The 18,803-nt window shown below is 38.2% G+C and overlaps 1 long non-coding RNA gene across 1 annotated transcript in view; it reads right to left on the minus strand.

Moving 5' to 3' along the window:
- LOC128147923 (uncharacterized) overlaps positions 1–388 on the minus strand; it is a 124,457-nt gene extending 124,069 nt beyond the window's left edge. Inside the window, exon 1 of the long non-coding RNA XR_008237135.1 lies at positions 118–388. This is a non-coding gene — a long non-coding RNA (uncharacterized LOC128147923). The remainder of the gene's footprint in view (positions 1–117) is intronic.
- Between the last annotated feature and the right edge of the window lie 18,415 nt (positions 389–18,803).

Genomic DNA, 18,803 nt, shown 5'->3' on the forward strand with positions numbered 1-18,803 from the left:
TCCTACCTGGAAACATTGTATTACCTGGACAATACACCTAAAACATATGCCAGGTTTTGCACTGCAATATCTTGTGAAGAAAGGAAGAACATGGATGGATACCTATGGCTCGCTTACCTCAAACACATGTCCTTCAGTTCTTATTGCCTGATTTTATATGATGGGGCAGGGGAATCTCTGGAGCATGACAAAAATGTCTCTTGCTCATGTCTGAATTTTCTTCATGGAAACCCAGGCACGAGAGCAGCAATTGTAGATGATTCAGTCTTGTTCCAGCATGAAGCTGATCCACATCCAGACTCGAGAGCTACAGTCTTGGAATATCTAGGTGTACAATTCTTCCTCATCAAGGAAAATCCAGTGATGACATCTCTTCTGAATCTAGTACCAGATGCTTTTTGAAGGAAGAATCATTTGAGGAAAAGACAACTTGAAACTGATACAATTTCATTCACATTAAATAATAGGTTAATATAACTATTTGCAGAAAACTTCATGATTTACATCATTTGTGGAAATGCATAGGCCTAACCACCATGTTTTATTTCTTACTATAGATAGGATTAACAAAGTCTATAGTGCAGAAAGCAATGGCTATAGTTATTAAAAATGCAGCCCCTTCCCTGAAGTGTTCTCTTACAGATAAGAAGCTACAAATTCATTTTTGCATTTAGACCAGAAATAAAGATTCTTAAAAATTTACAGTAGTGCAGTTGTTTCTCAGGTTTCATCCCAAGAGTTTGGGACATGACCACGGAAGCACATTGCTGCAGTGGCTGGAGGTATTACTACACCCACTGTTGTCTCCTCTGTCTCTTTGCTTGAGACTGCTAAAGGCAAAATATCTGCCCACAGCTCAGCCACTCTGTTTCATAGTTTTCACACAAATTGACCTTTGTGGGTAGTTTAAGCTCATGTGTGAACAGCAGCAGCAGCAGAGACCTGAGCATGCTCCTGCTACTGCTGCTCAAGGGCAGATGTGCAAGGAAATCAGCTGAGACAGCAATAGCCAAAAGCACTGCAGCAGGGTGAAGTGTGAAGGTGGAAAACCACTGGGCAGAGAGCTATGTGGGCGTAAGAAACCAACGCCCACCCCCAGTTGTGCACTATCATTGCTCTGCAGACCTGCTGGTGGAATTGCCTGTGTGAGGCCCCATAACTGGCTTTGGCTTCAGAGGACAAAGCTTAGCCACAATCTAATGTTTAAGCAGTTTAAGCTTAAAGGTAAGTTGTAACTCAGGTGGCTTAAAAAGAGCTTGTACAGGAACCTCCGTAAGATATCTGAGAGAGAGAAAATAGTAGCCATGAGAAGGGGGGAAGTTCTGCAAAAGGGTGTCTATCCACACAGCACTAAACCTCACAAGGAACAATATTTGGTAGAATGAAAGAAATGCAGCTACTAACTTTTGCTGATGTGAAGCACTGCAGATTTACAGTATTTCTGATTAGCTACCAAACATTTGATTAAGAACCATGGTAAATGACAAATGGAACATTAAAAATGCAGAATAACAGTTCTGCAAAGGAAGAAATTTCAAATTTGGGGTGGTTTGGGGTTTTTTTAATTCTTTATCAAATGATTGAATCAGCTTGATTGTTCATATACTTCTGGAATAGTTTAGTCTGGAAGGAACCTCTGCAGCAGGCCCACACTCAGACCAGGGCCAAATTTAAAGCTGGATCCAACCTGCAGATTAGACCAGGATGCTCAGCTATTATTAGTGGCTAACCAATCTGAAAAGAAATTTTAAAACCAGCTGTTTTCTAAGGGGCCATTTCTCATCCTTCAAATACAAATAAGTGTTCACTGTGCATCTCATTTTATTTCACAGCAGAATGAAGAGACCAGACTTTATACACTTGATATTACTATGAGTTTGACCTTACAAAAGAAGAGTCCTGTAAGAACTAGCTTGGGACAACAATGTGCACACCCATCCTAACTTTAAAGCAAAGTGAGTACAAGACATCTTACATTGAGGTAAATTGCAGTGTGCAGCTCTGCCTGGGACAGACCTCAGCAAGTGTCTCTCTCAGCACAGCTAAAGTACCTCGTTGTGGGATGACTCACAGCGTTAGGCAAACTGAGGTAAAAATATAGCTTCTTTAGCATTTAATTAAAGGTCTTAAATTAAAAAAATATGCTATAGAAAAATGTTTTAAATAAAAAAAACAGTCCTGTACCACATGGAGAAGCAAGAAGAGACCTGCCTCAGCAACTTTACTTAAACATCTCAGGCTGCATCTACACTGTTTTCCCTGAGATCACTATGCAAATAGAAACTCATTCTGTGTAGTTTATGCTCTCAGTTACTAGGTCAAAAAGTCAATAGAAAAAGGCCTATTACGAAAATCTTATGTTTGACTGTAAGCTTCATTGAGAATTCACTGGGATCCTTAGGAGAAAAATACCATTCAGTGTTATGCAGACCATGGGCACATCTGTCCAAGCCTGGGGACTAGTGGAGAAATATAAAGCTTGAGAAGTCATGCTTGCTTCCATGACTGACTGATGACAAACAAAAGAACGTACAGGGAGATATTTACATCCTCAATGTATCAAAGCAGGTTTGGCACTGTTCGTAAGATCTTATTTTTAGACCAATGTTTCCATCTCAGAAATAAAAGCTGTTATTTTTATTAGGCCAATGTTTAAAAAAAATACTTCAAATAAAAAAGGCATTTAAAAGCATATCTGTGTAAAAATAATTGTATTGCTGGATGAAACACTTTTTTTTTATTTCTCGCCAGTCTGAATTATATAGCAACAAGTTCAAGTTCTTGTAATCTCTCTACCTCTCTGAGAGCTGCTGATAATAGGCAATATTTCTGGTTCTCCAGCTGCAATTAAAAGTGTTATTCTTCCCCAAAGAAAGGGAAACATCTGTGTTTGTATCATGTAATGTTAACCACCTAGCAGCTGGATAACAGCACTAGAAACATAGCCTCGCAGTTCTAAAGGACTCAAGAGAATTTGTGCCCAGAGAGCATAAAGTACTGACAAGAGCTGGGTATATAGCCATATCAGGCTGTTTGCAAAAATAGCAGGTTTTTAGGGGTGATTCTCCTGGCATCAAAATATGTATGGTATGTTACGATAAATCAGCTTTACAAGCAGACCTGAGAAATAAGATACATCTAAATTATGTTGCAGGGATTGAAACCACAATGTCAAAACTTCAGTCTTTTTTCGTAAAATACAAGTATATTTAAGTTTGCTCCCAGAGGACTATTTAACTCCTTTCTCCAACAAGTCTTAGGTTTCTGGACAGAGAGTCTCTGAAAAACCTTCCTGGGAAGTTTTAAGGAGTGCTCTATTAGCCCCCTGCTACCAATCCCACCTCTCTGAAGGAAACACTGCGTGGCTGTGGAAAGAAGTGGTTAAGCCATGGCACGTGTTACATCCTGCAAGGAGGGCAGTAACATCCAGCACAAGGGAGGTCACGGCTTAAATTACAGCAGCTCTTTTCTTCACTGTATGGTTTAGAAGCTGGAGGTTTACGAAGACCACACCTACTCCAGCCAAGACAAACTGGCAGATTATCTTTACTAGAAACTTTATGCTTTGGTAGTCCTGAATGAGTCTAGTTTGATGGCTCATAAGGCAGAGTGTGAGCACTGATGATTATCCCGATGCTTTGATGCTTTCTCATATGTCAGCAAGGTTCACTAGGCCCTTGAAAAGTAGCTTGATATTTAAACTGCTCATGTTTATGCTTTCCAATGTTCAGTTTCCTATAACTGTGACCTTAATGGTGATTTTTAACTTATATTTTAGCATTATTTTAATCATTTTCACCTATGAATTAACACTCTCTCGTCTCAGTTTTGACAGAATTCTTGCAAAGTTATTTCTGAAGGAATATACACATTTTAATGGCCTCAGATGAAACTGTGGTCCAGAATAATACATGGAAGCTTGCTGGCACACTGCACTGGGCCAAATTAAATAACAAAAAGTTTGGGGTTTTTTGTTTAGTCACTGGTGACAGAGTTCTGAAAATCCCTTACAAAAGATCAGCAGAATGACCTCTATAATGTAGGTTTTTATTTAAGTAGCTTCCAGGTTAAATAAAAAAATATCTCTGCCCTCTGCCTGAAAGCACACTCAGAAGAGGGATCTCCTCCCTATAGCCGCAAAGCTACATTCTCCGCAGTCCTTGTCCTAAAAGCAGTTTATTCCTTCCTGAGTGAGCGAGTGACTACCAGATACACAGTTCTGCCTCTCCTGCAGCAGGATTTACACCCGCAGTGGAAATAGATGTAAATGGCTCTATCAGATGCACAGCTGGAGAGATCTCACCTGTGTGTGTGCCAGAAAGCATGAGGGGCTCCAGGCTGGATGTCTGCCTGTGTGAGTACCCAAAAATATGTGCTATGTCAGAGTAGTGACTTCATATGAAACTAAACCTTTGCTTTTGATAAAGCGGCAGGGAGCAAATAGTTTCATTGCCTGTTAAGAAAGGAAGGCATTTCAAGGCAATGCCTTTGAGATCTTTTTAACTTTCTTTTTAACTCTCATTAATGATTAGACTGAACCAAAGGACCACAATTCTGTTCCCTATATCTTCCTCCACTCATAAGTTTTAAAAACCACCACATTTTATAGGTCTGCCAACTACAGAAAACTGTATATACATTTGTGCACTGGTAATTTTACACACTACAACAACACAGAATTGTGCAGAGGCTGGTAGGAAATTATGGCAATATTTCTAAAACTTACATTGAGATATCATTAGAAAGGTGTTTAGGGCACACTTTTGCTTTTATGCTAAACACAAGTCAGACCCAAAATTATTCCTGCTGCTAATAATTTTGCTATTTTTACATTCAAGCACTTACTAATTTTGTTTCCAATACATAAAAAAATATATTATTCAGTACCATATAGTCTTGAATAAAAGTATGCAATATATGTTGTTCTTTTCCCAGCACAACTAATATTGCAAACAGTATGAGTGATAGGTCAGCTCAGGCATATCCATTTACTTCTCCTTTGGAATGTGCCACGGGGTCAGGCAGTGCACAAAGGAAAGTAGTTTGTGGGTGTGATTTAACATTTGTAAACCCAGTGCACTCATCTGTCTGCATTGCTCTCATGTTTTAAATGTTTGTCATACATATTGCAGCAACACCCAGCAACCCCAGACACAGACCAGGACTAAGTGTTATACCTGCACAAACTAACTCATGGCCCTTGTTTCAAAGATTAAGTCTAGAGCTTGTCTTCTAGGTAAAGTTTGCTTGCTTTCCCTTGCCCCTACTCACCCCAACATTAAGTCTCAGTAATTCAGCTAACAGTTCCAGGGAGGTCTATTTTCAGAATACTTCAGCAGCTTGGAGGTAGGACCTGGACTTTATTATTCTAGGCCCATCTTATGTTGGATCAAATTGACACACAGCTGTGTGACAATTGCTCTTGTTTCATAAAACTAGCCAGTACAGTACTAAAAACCTACCATTTCTAGCAGCAGTCCTACACAATGCCATTGCACAGCCAGTGGATACTCGCTTGCTCATCACAAAATACCCTAAAGATTCAAAGAGTTAGTTGCTATGAATGTCAAGAAAGCAAGTTAGCCACCATGTGCACCAGGGAAAGTAATCTTTACCAAAGAACACAAGAGAAAGACTAGCTTATTTGACATCAGATTACTTTCAAGCACTTCAGAAAATTGCAAGAAAAATATCAGGATAAAGATAATCATGAACATTTTTCAACAATTTAGCTGTTTTTCCAATTGCGACATTTCCAAATGTGGAAATATTACAGAGCTCCCATACAAAATCCATTGCACAGACTGCCTGACCAAGAACGCTGCTCCATTGGTCTTTGTCACAGAGTAAAAACAAAGCCTAGACGCTGTAAAGTAACTTTTCCTCCATGCATAGAAGGTGTTGCTGGCCAGGCTTTAGGCCAGAGGACATCGCATGATGCAAATGCTCTTGGTCACACTGCCAATTGCCTGCTAACTTTAAAATCCACTCTTCTAGCATTTCATGTTTGTGTTATTCTCTGGGGTCAGTGCCTACACAGATATCATTTAAGATCAGATCACATAGTCATGACAAGCAGGGCATTTCAGCCCAGTCCAGTAACTGAACCTTTGGCACCATTTCTGACCACTTAAAAACGCAGAAGAAAAAGAAGACAAAGGAGATGAAAGAAAGGCTGGAACTTGCTGGATATTCTTTGAGATAAAGGGACAGTAGAAACAGTTGTCAATACTTAAAGCTATGTGCAGAAATAGCTGAGGTTCTCTCTCCAGACTGGCATTTTGACTAAATTTTATGACTAAGTACTACTTGCCAGGTACAAAATCTCCATTGTCCTCCAAAGTCAAACTCATCTACTGCCTCTATATCCAAGACTGACCTTAAACTGCCCAGCTACCTGACAGCACAGGTCTTCCATCCTTCCACGTTCCTTTGATATAGTGCTCCCCTTTCCCTGATCAAATGGGAAATATGGATCCAGACTTTTTTTTTTTTTTTTTTTTCAGATTTGTTCATGGTATTGACATTAAAAATACCCATTTTATAAATGTGATTCTGACTCTTCACTAATCACTCTAAATAAATGTTAGAAGGATAAACTATATTTTGATTGGAACATCTATATATGGATACATCTTATATAATTCAAACACTATCATCTATTTAAAAGGTAGAGTTTAATAATCAGAAATAATGCACTAAATACAATGGAAACTACTAAGAACTTAATCAAGCACTGATAAGGATGAGATTTCCAGTATGGACTCCTGGTCCATGAAATGTTAATTTCTCTTAGCATACAGTATCAGCTCTTAGAGAAATACATAAACTCCCTAGCTTCCCCAAGGCATAAGCAGATGGGTTAAATAATAGTGAAACACTTTGACATAGCTCATGTCTTTCTATGCATGATATAAAATGAACAACAGACCACATTTTTCATGTCAGTGAAGATTTGGTTAGGATTTTCCTTGGGTCTGTTGTTACTTTCTGATATATTTTCTAAATAATTCTGTCATTCTTCACTCAGGAAGAGAATATCATGTACATTCCCATACTATATATAAACTGTAGAACCTGTGCCTGGAATATATATTTACAGCTAGGCCCAAAGATGGCATATTTTCCACTGATGCTGCAGAACATCTTCTAATGGCTTTCTGATAAATGGAAAACTTGACCAGTTTAAGAGGAGTGCCACTGTCCTGTGAAAAGCATGCATTTCTTACAGGGTCTGGCAGAATACCCATAAACTCCTCCTTTCAATCTCATCTCTCTTGACTTTAAAAGAATGGAAAGAAAATACATATACAGAATATCAGATTTAGAAGTCTCTTGGTGAGTTCATAAAGATATATATATCTCCACTTATTTATGAATACATGGTTGCACAAGCTCTACAGAGTATCATAATCAACTGCAGTGTCAAGAAACATTTCAAATAAACACCAGAAGATTTATTGTTCACTAGTATTTAATTAAAAACTGTATTATTGTTGCATTAATTGCTGTGAGTCTTTCATAGTAAGCTATACAGAGCTGATTGGGAACATATGGTATAGATATGTGGCAATAATCTGCATGAATTATTCTCCTTGTTCTCTTCAAGTCTCACTGTTTTAATCTTGATGCCACAACAAAGGCTACTTTGAGAAAAAGATTATAGCACACGCATTATTTATTACAATTGATTCAGGGAAAGGAGAACTGTAGAGAACTTGTAGGTCTGAGAATATTTTTCAGAATATTGAAATGAGGTGATAGCTATTAATTAAATATAATGGAACTCACATTGTAATTTTAATACTTAGCCAGTAATAATGAAAATCTAAGTACTAAGAAAGCAATCTGAAAAAAATTTTTTTCATTTTTCATAATTACTAAAATAGTCCCAACCTCAGATCTGCCAGCAACAGGAATTTTCCATACACTTCCAACAAGTTAAGCACAACTTATTAGCCTAACAAACTTATCAGTTTAAAATTACTTAAGTTAAGCCTTGCAGACATTTTTGGAAGTAAAAATAAATGAGCCATAAACTCTTTTTTATGAAAGAAGATTGCTGAAAAACAAGAAAAAAAAAAACAAACAAAAAACCCCAGAATGTCCCAAAGCACAGGCAGACTGAGCAGGCACTTAAACCACGTGCACAAAACACTGGCTAATGGCATTGCGTGTCCTTGAGGAAAAACATGGGAATCGCAGTAAGAGCAGCAACGACATTCAAGGGAAGCTGGTGGTCTAAGAAGCAGTGAGGAAAGTAGTACTGGGCTGGGTGAGAATGGTGAGAAAAAAATGGTCTTTTACTCTTTGATTCCTGAAGTGTTCAGTCAAATATGAGAGTGCCCATCTTTTGCAAGCTGAGAGGGAATATACAAAAGAAATACCTGCCATTATCACTATTGATTTATCCTCATAACCGACACAGAAGCCATAAATAAGATTATCTGGTTAAACTAGAAGTTCTGTGAGACCAGACTGAAGTCTAGTTACAAGCAAGACTGGTTCCCTGTGAATTTGCAGCTCATAGGTGGCTGATTTAGCTGTTGAAGAAAGAGGCAAGCCTCAATTAAGCTTCTTTTGTGGCTGAGTTATAGGATTTATCTATTCTTCCTAGAGACATGCTTTTCCAAAACTTCGAAGGACCTAAATTACATCTGAGAACTCAACAACCTCTTTGAAACCAGCTGAAATCAACAACGCTCAAAACTGACTTGAGCACACCCATGCAGAGTGTGAATTTTTAACACATCTTTCTTTGTCCTTATAAAGTTAGTAATGCTTGTGTTTTTCTGGCTGCAGAAAAACACTCAAAAATATGTTAGAAAACTTACAATAGGATTAAAAAAGAACCTTTCTTTTTATGATCTCACAATTTCTGCAGTCCAATTTCTGCGCACTAACCATGAACAGTATTGCAGTCATGTCACTCACTTCCTTCTGTCCTATTATCTTCAATTTTCCACCCTCTGTAGCATATTTCTTATTCACTCTTAAGAATATTCATATGCTTCTGCTAAATTAGTGTTAGAACTATTACTGCTTAAGTTACTGATTGCTGAAATCCAGCATACATTACACAGGGAGAGACAAGCCTTTTATCTGAGTATGTCAGCTCTTAGATGCTTTTGCACACTAGAGAAGGCATTTCTTCAAGCACTGTTTTGCTTCCCTTTTTCTTTCCCTCATCTCCTTTCTTCACTGGACAGACCCCCACGCACTGCCTTCCTTTCACTGCCTCCCAAAGACTCAACTTTCAGATTCTCCAAGTGGGCATCTAACACTTGAGAAAGTTGACACAACTGGCATGTATGACCGGTGCCTATTACATTAAGCATAAATGTATCACCGCTACCTTGACCTCTCTGCCTGCTACCTCGTGCTTGCTGTATCCAGCTCTTCTTTCTTTATCTTTAGTTTGGAAAGCATTTCAGGCAGGCACTTTATTTTCTTCTCTTTGCCTGTACAGTGTTTAGCTCAGTAGGACTAAGTATGTGAATGAGTTTTCCACTGCTACCACAATATAAAATTATGATAATAGTTACTCGCAATTTCAGATCTTGTCTACTCTGAACACAGGCAAGTAGCAATTAGCCTAAATATATTGACCAGCAGTGTTTCTTTCCTTATTGAACTATATGCAATCATTGGCTGTAAAACCTGTATGATATCCAACCATTCACTTCATTTGTTTCTTACTTCGTAGGTCACTGTGGCAGCAGATGGCTTTGGTCCAGTTATTAACTATAAAGTAATATGCTAAATATGTAAGACTTGTCATCTGAGCTATTCTGCACCCATACAAGCAATCCAAAATATAAAAAAACACGTAGGCAATGGCTAGCTAATTTAGGAAGCACCCAGGCTTTCTCAAACTGCAGAGAGTCATGTAACATCCACTTTTTGCCATGGAAGGAATGCTGCCCTGGCCGGCAGACTCCAAACCATACCATAGGGCTCAGCAACAGCTGCTGTTGTGAGGCTCTCACAGGCAAAATCCCCCAAATCTCTTCCCACTAGTTTGGCCATGTCCCTGCATGTTTCTGCATCTGCCAAAAAGTTCAGTACCACAGTCCTGATTAACATGGGTCAAAAATCCCCAAGACCTTTTCTTTTTTAATACATATGTTTTATCTTCAGTGACTGAAAGATTTAAAAGGAAAAAAAAAATCTTTTTTAAACAGAAACATTTTAGCTTGAGTTACTGGTGGATTTCTACTTTTTTCCTTAAAAAATCCAGACCTTAAAAGACAACAAAATAAATGATTCTCAAGGGTCTACGATCTACACAGATCAGGAATTGCCTACACTTTAGCCAAGACTCAACCTGAATTTTGAGAGTAGAAAGGGTTGCTAGATGTAAGGCATACAATGGGAGGAAAATACTTATAGCTTTGTCAATTACGTAAGGAAATCAAAGACAAGCTGTCCAAATTACCTGCCTTCTGCAAAGAATTTTACTGAGTACAAGTATATTCCCACTGAAGCTGTTGAATGTATAAAGTCAGTACTTTCTGAATTAAAAAGGTTTCTGAGGGGAAAAAAAAAAAAATTCAGCCATCTAGGCTGTTTCTTCTCCACCACCCCCCCAAAAAACTCAACAAATGAACAAATAGAACACTATAATGGATTAACTAAATTGCCAAATCTAGAAATTTAGGGACTTAATGAGTAGTGGATAGTTTAAGATGCTTCGTGGGAGAAGAGTAACCTGCTCCCAAATCTAAGAGAGATAGGCTGAGCCAGAAGAAGTCCTTTTATAGAATCCATAGGAAGTTAGACTTAAAGTCTGGTTTAACTGGAAGATAATTAGTTATCTGATTTGTTAAGTAGCATCCTCTGCTTTGAGAGCTGCTTTTCTCTAAAATATTTTAATTCATATAAATAATGATTTGGTATATAAATTCCACCTGGTCATGAAGTAGCAGTTGCTTCATCCCTAGAGACAAAAACAGTCTTGCTGGGCATAGTTTTCATTTGTCATGATATCAATGGCTGGTGCACAGAGTCTGGTATAATACATATCTCAGGTGATTTCATGTCAAGAAAAAAGTGTTGATTAGAGGCTTCAAAGACAAAGCACTAAAGACACACCAGCAAGAGGGTATTACAGTCAGTGATGCATGATTCCTGGGCAAAACCCCAATGAATAGGGTATTTGCCAATAATGTTTGCATGCCCTGTTTCTTTTATTGTCTTTGTGGGAGCTGAGAAAAAATGCAGTCCTTATACAGAAGAACACAGAAATTGCTCAAGGCAAGAGTACAGTGATTACTAGTCTGACAGCAGCAGTACAGTGAGACCAACCTAAAACTCTTCCCCTGCTCTAGCCAGGGGGAGAGAACATTTCTACTCTTGGCATTGCACCTACTTTATGATGTTGCTTATTCCTGCTGTATCCTGGACAAAGACATTGACTTTTATGAGTCGTTCTTGCTTCTGTATTCTTTAGAAAGAAAGAAAAAAATGGAATAACTGTCAAATCAAGCAAGTCCTAGTTAGCACCTGTACTTTAACTATTAATCCTGTTATCTAAAAGGCAGGTCTGGTTGGCACATAAGCAAGTTAAGAGCACACCTGATTGAATGCCTGCAATCACCCAATAGCTGTTAAGAAGGTTACAAGCAAGGTAAAGGCAGCAAGTATCAAATTTTAAAAGATGCCTCCAAATATCCTTCATTCTTTTGTACTTGTAGTTAACAGTGGCCATCAGTAGCATCACTTTAAAATAGGTTTTCCAAAGCAGTCCGTAATTCATAATCAATTCATTTTTAAAGTCATTATTTTTGATATGCAGGACCCACTTTTTAGAGATGTATAAGCAATACTGTAACTTAAAAAATGAGTGACCTAACATCAGCAGAGAGGCACCTGAGAATATGTGCCACTTTTCACAAGGGCAGCCTGGAAATGGGACATCAGGTTTCTGCTCCCTGCACCCTTACCATTCTGCAACACCAATCTCTATGATCAGTTATTTGAATAAGGTGTAGAGAGTAGCCTTTAACTATCTATTATGAACTCTTGGATAGTAACACACCAGCATTTGCTAGGATGCACTGATAAGTAGGTCTCTAACCCTGTCCCACAGAAGTCAGCTATTCACGTCAGTTAGGGCAGAGACAGAACCTACATACCAGAAAGCACGCTCTGCAAGGGCAGTCCTAACCAAGACCTAAGTTTATTCTGAAGATAAATAGAAGGTTTTGGTAAAAGCAGATGACAACTTAATGCCTAACAAAACCTACATCCATTCCATGACAGCCTTCCTGAACGATACATTCAAAGGAGGCTGCATCATAAACATGCTAATTTGTTCCCTTCTCTCTTTAAACTTATATAGGGCTAGACACTTAAAAATACATACACACTTATACCATGACAAAAGACTATGTTTTCTGGTCTCATGCAAAGAGATATTAAGAACAGTATTGCAGTGTGTCCTTTGGGACAATACCTGGACCAGTAGGTACTTCTGATCAGCACAAGGAATCACATTCCACATTGTCATCTGTACTAATGATTTAAATGGTAGAAGATCAAACCAGTAAAAAAGAAAATGAGCCAAGAGATAGCAGAGAAAATTACTTCATACATGAGAAGAAACAACAATATCTAGAAATTCCTTCTGAGCAATTTTACACTTCATGACAGCATAAAGCATGAATCACAAACCTAGTTTATATACAGAGGATTGAAATCTAACCTGCAGACCATCCTTCGTGGAAACATTTCTGTAGAGGTTACTTCTGGGTTTTCTGCAGTAGCAGACAACAAGATTTTCTACACCGTCCAGTTAACAAATTTAGTAAGTAAGTTGCACTAGCAGTGCGGATGCAACTTGCAAAGTTCACTGCTCCTCAGTTTGAAAGGAGATATGATTGTCTTTAAAAAGAAAAAAAAACATAATGCTCCTGGGATTGCTACTGTACTAGCAAGAACATCAAAAGCTGAATTAGGGCCAATATTTGGTACGTACTGTAACTTTGAAAAATTGTGTATATATAATTATATGTGTGGTTATTCTTAGCACCTAAGGTCTGTTAAGAGCATGGCCTCTTTTGGACTGTTATTTATTAACTGGAAGCTCTGGCCAATACAGACAAACACAGCCAAAGTTTCTTTAAACACACAGGTCCTCAAAGCATTCACCATGCAAGGAGGATTCAGCTCTATACAGACATAGCAACTTCCCGTGTATTTTTGCAAAGGCTGCATAGAACCGCAATGAGCAGAGCTCGATGCAGAACCTGTCCTACACAAACAGCTCATTACTCACGTTGTGCTGTCCTGTGCTTGCACGAACAGGCAAAACGAGACAACAATTTACATGGGAAATCAGACAAGTACTCTGTGCTCAGAACCTATTAAACCCATGTAAAGACTAAAAGCACTGCTGTAATATTAAAGTTGCCACTATTCCACCCTGCACTAGTGGGGGGTAAGATGTTTATAGGCACTCTGCTTTTTCTACAAGGCAGATACCAAAACAAGTTATGTTGTTTGTATATTTAGATCCTAGGCGTGTGCTTCTTTTTGTGTTTTAGCTTTAGGAACCAACTAGCAACTGTAGCAGCCTTTACTAAGAATTTTACTGAATTCCAGTCATGCTTATTTCACAGCTGTGCTTCCAAATCCTGCATTACTCTCACAAGGCGGTTGAGCTTTATTCATGCTGTTGCAGATGACAGCCCTTTCCAGGTACAGCTCTCACTGCTGAGGCACAGCTTGTCTCTTTGGACCAGTTTCCTACCTTGTGGCTGTGTGAGAGTATGAAAGACTAAATAAGAGAAAATCAGCAGAACAATACAGACTTTATTTCACTCCCTTTTAGGTCATTAGGAAACGGTGTAATTGCTTCAACAGGAGCATAGTTGATGCCATAATAAAATAATTGATTTTATACATTTAAGACCGCAGTTTCCTTACAGAATGGATCCATTACCAGCTCAGGGACAGATATTTATGCCGTTTATAATAAGACATAGAATTAATGAGAAACAGTAGTCCTAACATTGCATTTAATATTTAAATTAGTGAAAGTCTAAGCACAATGCATGCAGAGCATCCCATATCCTGTGACATATTGGAAACTGCATAGATGTTTAAAGAGACTGCTGAGTTTGCCATTTCCCCTACCCCAAAGAACTGAATTGTGTTGGAAGTTGAGCAAATTGATTTGTAACCATAATTAAAATAATTCATTAAAGATATATTGAAATTAAGTCAGTTCATTACACAAAGGGTATAAAGCAACCTACATGGAGTAACTTTGACATTATTTCTAACCATGGTTACAACTACTTGACTTAAATTAAAATTAAAATAACAGTAACAACACTACGCTTTCTTATGGTAAGAGAACATAACTCTGTGTGCACAGTACAACAGCATCTGTGTGAACTCCTGGAGAAACGCTACCGCCATCATCTACCACAAGAGGAAAATCCTGTAGCAGTAAAAAAATCCCATGCTCACAACTCTGAGAGGGAGAAACGGTTGTTTGGCTTTTCAGAAACTACTAAAAGTCCTGAGCTAATTACTATTCATTAAAAAGAAAAACAAAAGTTGAATTGGGACCGATGTTTGGTATGTACTGTATTTTAAAAAACACTGATAAAAAAATCCTGGTGAAGTATCTAATGATGCTGAAAGTTCTTAAGAATATTTTATTCCTTTTTTTCTTGAACTGTATGCTCTGGTCCCCATGCATACGTGTGGATTTTAAAAATGTATGCATGGCTTTGATTTGCAAATACAGTCATTACCCTGTAGTCATCAAAAAACAGAATCCTAAATATGCAAACAGTGTGAATAATGATGTATTGACAGTAATAGTGAATACTTATTTCTCTGGAAGAGCACGCTGATCTTCCTGGGAAAGGCTGCTTGAAATGTCCTAAGAAAAGAACTAGACTAGTTAAAGTTAAGTGGTTCTTCAACTCCAGAGAACTTTTTGTTTATGGATAGGGTTTGGATTGGTTGTTTTGATTATTTTGATCTTCTAATGAATTTCTTTGGATAGAAAATGTAACTGTTAATGACATTAACACATTTCAAGACACTGTAAGATTAAGTTCTCCTCACAAAACCTTCTTTCCAAAGATAGTCTAGTAAAAAGCTGACTAATTTCCTAGAAAAATCTTAAAAATTAAACCATTGTGAAAGACAGTTTTTTTCAATAGTCAAATATCTGCACCAATCCTTACACACAGCTCTTCAGCTTGTACATGTTGATGCAGCTCCCAAGCCCATGGAACTGCAGCTGGGCATCTAGCAACCATTTATCTCAGGTTTGAAACATGAATGTCAGGGAAAATGATGGTTGGTCATGAACTTCAGTCAGACAGTCAGTCTGCAATTAATATTTTTCAAAGATTGAAGGGAGGGGAGATGAGTCCAGTAGTGGGAAACAGAAACACAAAGCTTCGCCTCCTGGAGATGAAAGGTCTTAAAGTAAAGGGCCAGTAGAAGAAAAAACTAAACATTTTGAGAGATGCTCTCTCACATGGGGTAAAATCCTGCAAGCAAGTAACAAAGTTCTCATTTACTTTACTAGAACTCTTTACTTTACGACTAAAAGCAAGGCAGCAAGCCAAGCTTTGCAAAGACTTTCTGGTATAACTGGGTTTGACTGAGCATTACAGCTTTTCAAGCACTCTTCAACACCTCAGTCTCATCTCCTTTTGAATGGACCCAAACAAATCCCAAGGGCTTTTCCGGCACCCCAGTCTGCGGAGCAGTTCAAGCCAGGGTGAGTGCTTCCCGGGGCTGCAAGGACGGATCCTGCCCTTCCTCCATGCCTGGACACACACTGCCACCCGCCCTCCCTCCCGCTCCTAACCCACGCTGAGCTGTACCAGGGAACTGAACCAGCACTTCTGGGAAAATATGTTTGAGTAGTAACCGTTTCAGGACCAGTTCCCCAGTCTGGTTCACTGCAGAGCCACAGAAATTGCTGTACCGGCATAAGGAAGGAGAAAATAAGCAACCAGGAAGAGGGAAGAGCTGAACCATCTTTTTTAGGAGCAGTCCCAGCTTAAACTGACTGGGATGATATAACAGTAGCCTGTTCTTCCCCTTTCTCTTTTTTTAAAAAGAATAAAGTCAGTCCTCAGATATTCTCTCACAGTCCTGAGCAAACCAGTGGAGACTGTTAGGTACGATGTGCTCCTAAGGGATTTTCTTGCTCAAAAAACTCCTGTGGTTGCTACCAACACTATCCCTAGAACAGTCCAGTCTCCAGGAAGGTCTGCTTGTGTTTTAAACACGTGATGGTTCACAGACTACATGACATGAAAGTCTACAAAACCATTAAGTAAAAGTCTTCCTATTTGCTACAATATTTGTAGACTGTATTCTAACTAGAAATTAGCCTTCATATGACTTGTCTTGTTTAAATTGTAGCATGATGCAGCAGACACTTCCCAGCTAAATGGTCCCATGAAATGAAATTCTATGTGAGCCCCTGTCCCCAAACCCTTGCTTATTGTCCAGACGTGTAAAGGACAGAGGAAAGAAGGAGGGACAGGAGTAGTTGGGGGGGGGGGGCGGGGGGGGGGGGCAGGGAGTAAATTTTTAAAAAGCCCCACAAAACCCACATAAAATAATCCACTAAAACAGCTGAGATTCAACTTAGGATTCTAGTTTACTAGGGACCTGTTTTCACCTTTAGGTTCAAAAATATCTTTAATGATCCATCCTTAGTTAGATCCCTCTGAAGCAGGCTACAAAAAAACATAAACTGAAAGACACTGGAAGGGTATCTCTTCCCCCTTTGCTTACAGACTTGGAAAACCAGAAAGAATTAATTTTAATGTCAATGTTAAAAAAAAAACAAACCAACAAAAAAACCCCCGCATGACTATCATGATGGTTAGAGTTCAGCTAATTTTTATGTCAAATATACATCTGAATTTTGTTAGTCATTCATTTCCCCAGAGTTTTAGTAGGAAAAGAAAAGCATAATATAATACTGTGACATTATAGCATTATGTGCCACATTTAAATCAGGTTTACCCCATGAGATTAATGAAGGGCATATTGCAAAACACTATGAAGTCCAAGTCTAAATATGAAGAAAAATTCAATGACTCGTCCATGATCATATACAGAAGGAAAGCACAGTACAACAGCATTACTTTAAAGCTTCAGAAAAAGATATTACTGTAGCTTAGTTCCAAAAAAAGTCAAAACAACAGAGAAGATACTGCATAACCAGAATAATTCTTTCCTAAATTTTCACATCATTATAATAACATTTTCACAGGAGTTCAAATTAGATTTGGTTAGAAATACTTTAATACTGGTTCCCTTTACTCATACATTGATCAGATGGAGAAAACAAAGTAGGTTATACATTTTGCAAACATCTACCACATTACCAGTCAGCAGTAGCACACTGACTTGGTTGCCTAGGGAACATCTATGGGCTGCCATGCTTTTGAGGGATTTTTGTTTGCTTGCTTTGTTTATTTGCTGCCTAAGAACCCCTTTGAAATTTTTGTGCAATTCAGGAATGGTCAGGCATTTTTTCAAAAAGATGCTCCTGAGGCAGTCACATACATGAGCTAGTGAGGGAAAAAGGCAGCACAGTCAAGGTGGGGTGTCTGCCAGTCACACAGTACTGAGGCTGAGGCTATTTCACTACACACTTTACATTTCAAACATGATATGTTCATTCATTGGACAAATTGCCTTGAAATAACACCTTTCCAACTGTGAGCTGTACATTTTGTACATCTCAGTGCTACTACCCGTGATGACTTAAAAAATGTATGTCGTTTTGTGTTTTTTCCAAATATTGACTTTTATTAATTGTTCTTGGGAGAATTCACAGTAAATTCAACTTTTATGAGATGTCTGGGGAAACATAATATTCCGTCCATAGTTTTCTTAGGGGTCTAGAACTATAGAAAGCAATGATTAAACTGTTGCAAGAACAGGTACAAAAGCTAAATAAGTGCCTACATATGTTCTCAGTTCCTCTGAGATCAAACAACCTACACTAGTTTATGACATCTGAGAATCTGAAACGTAAGTTTTAATCTTTATTTTCAAATAGCAGTGAAGCAGAGAGAGCATGAAAGTTTTGAGTTCAAAGCACAAAGTACTGCAAAGGTTATGAGACTCGATGTATTTTAGTTGGTTATATGCATGGTTATGTAGATGGGCTATAGATTATTTATTAGGCATCTGAAGTAATATGAATATGGAATTTACCTCAAGCTTGCAAATTGCACTTCTCAATGGTGTTCCTCAGTTTCCTTGGAACATATCTAGAACAAATTTAATAATTGTGAATTTGTCCCATTGAGTTAACCTTTTCTTTTTGCTCCTTTTGCTCCACTGATGAAAACCCAGGCTCATTCAACCAAAGCAAATAGAATTATCAAAGTGTACACCTGTGTAAACATAATTCAGCCCTTCGTGCTCCTATGCCAAGATTCTTCTGTTGTAATAACTGAGTGATGATCTTTGTTTCCTTATAACTACTCTAAAGTCTATTGTAAAATATAATTTCTGAAGTAAGTAGCAGCACAAGCTGGGTCTGGGGATTGACCACCAGTATGATAGACATAATTACTTCTACTGAATCAAAAGGAAACAATAGTATATAATTGAAATTTAAGAACAAAGGTCATTAATACTCCAATTCCGTATTATGTGTGTGCCTTCATAAATCTAGATTTCACAAAGTGATTAAAGACAACATAAAATATGGGGAGTACAGCTTATTATACAAGCACATTTTGTCTGCACTTGAACTAAATGCCAGCCTTTGATCCTTCTTAATGACAAAT

This window comes from Harpia harpyja, chromosome 1 (genome assembly GCF_026419915.1).
Source record: "Harpia harpyja isolate bHarHar1 chromosome 1, bHarHar1 primary haplotype, whole genome shotgun sequence".
In the NCBI taxonomy this organism is placed as follows: Eukaryota; Metazoa; Chordata; class Aves; order Accipitriformes; family Accipitridae; genus Harpia; species Harpia harpyja.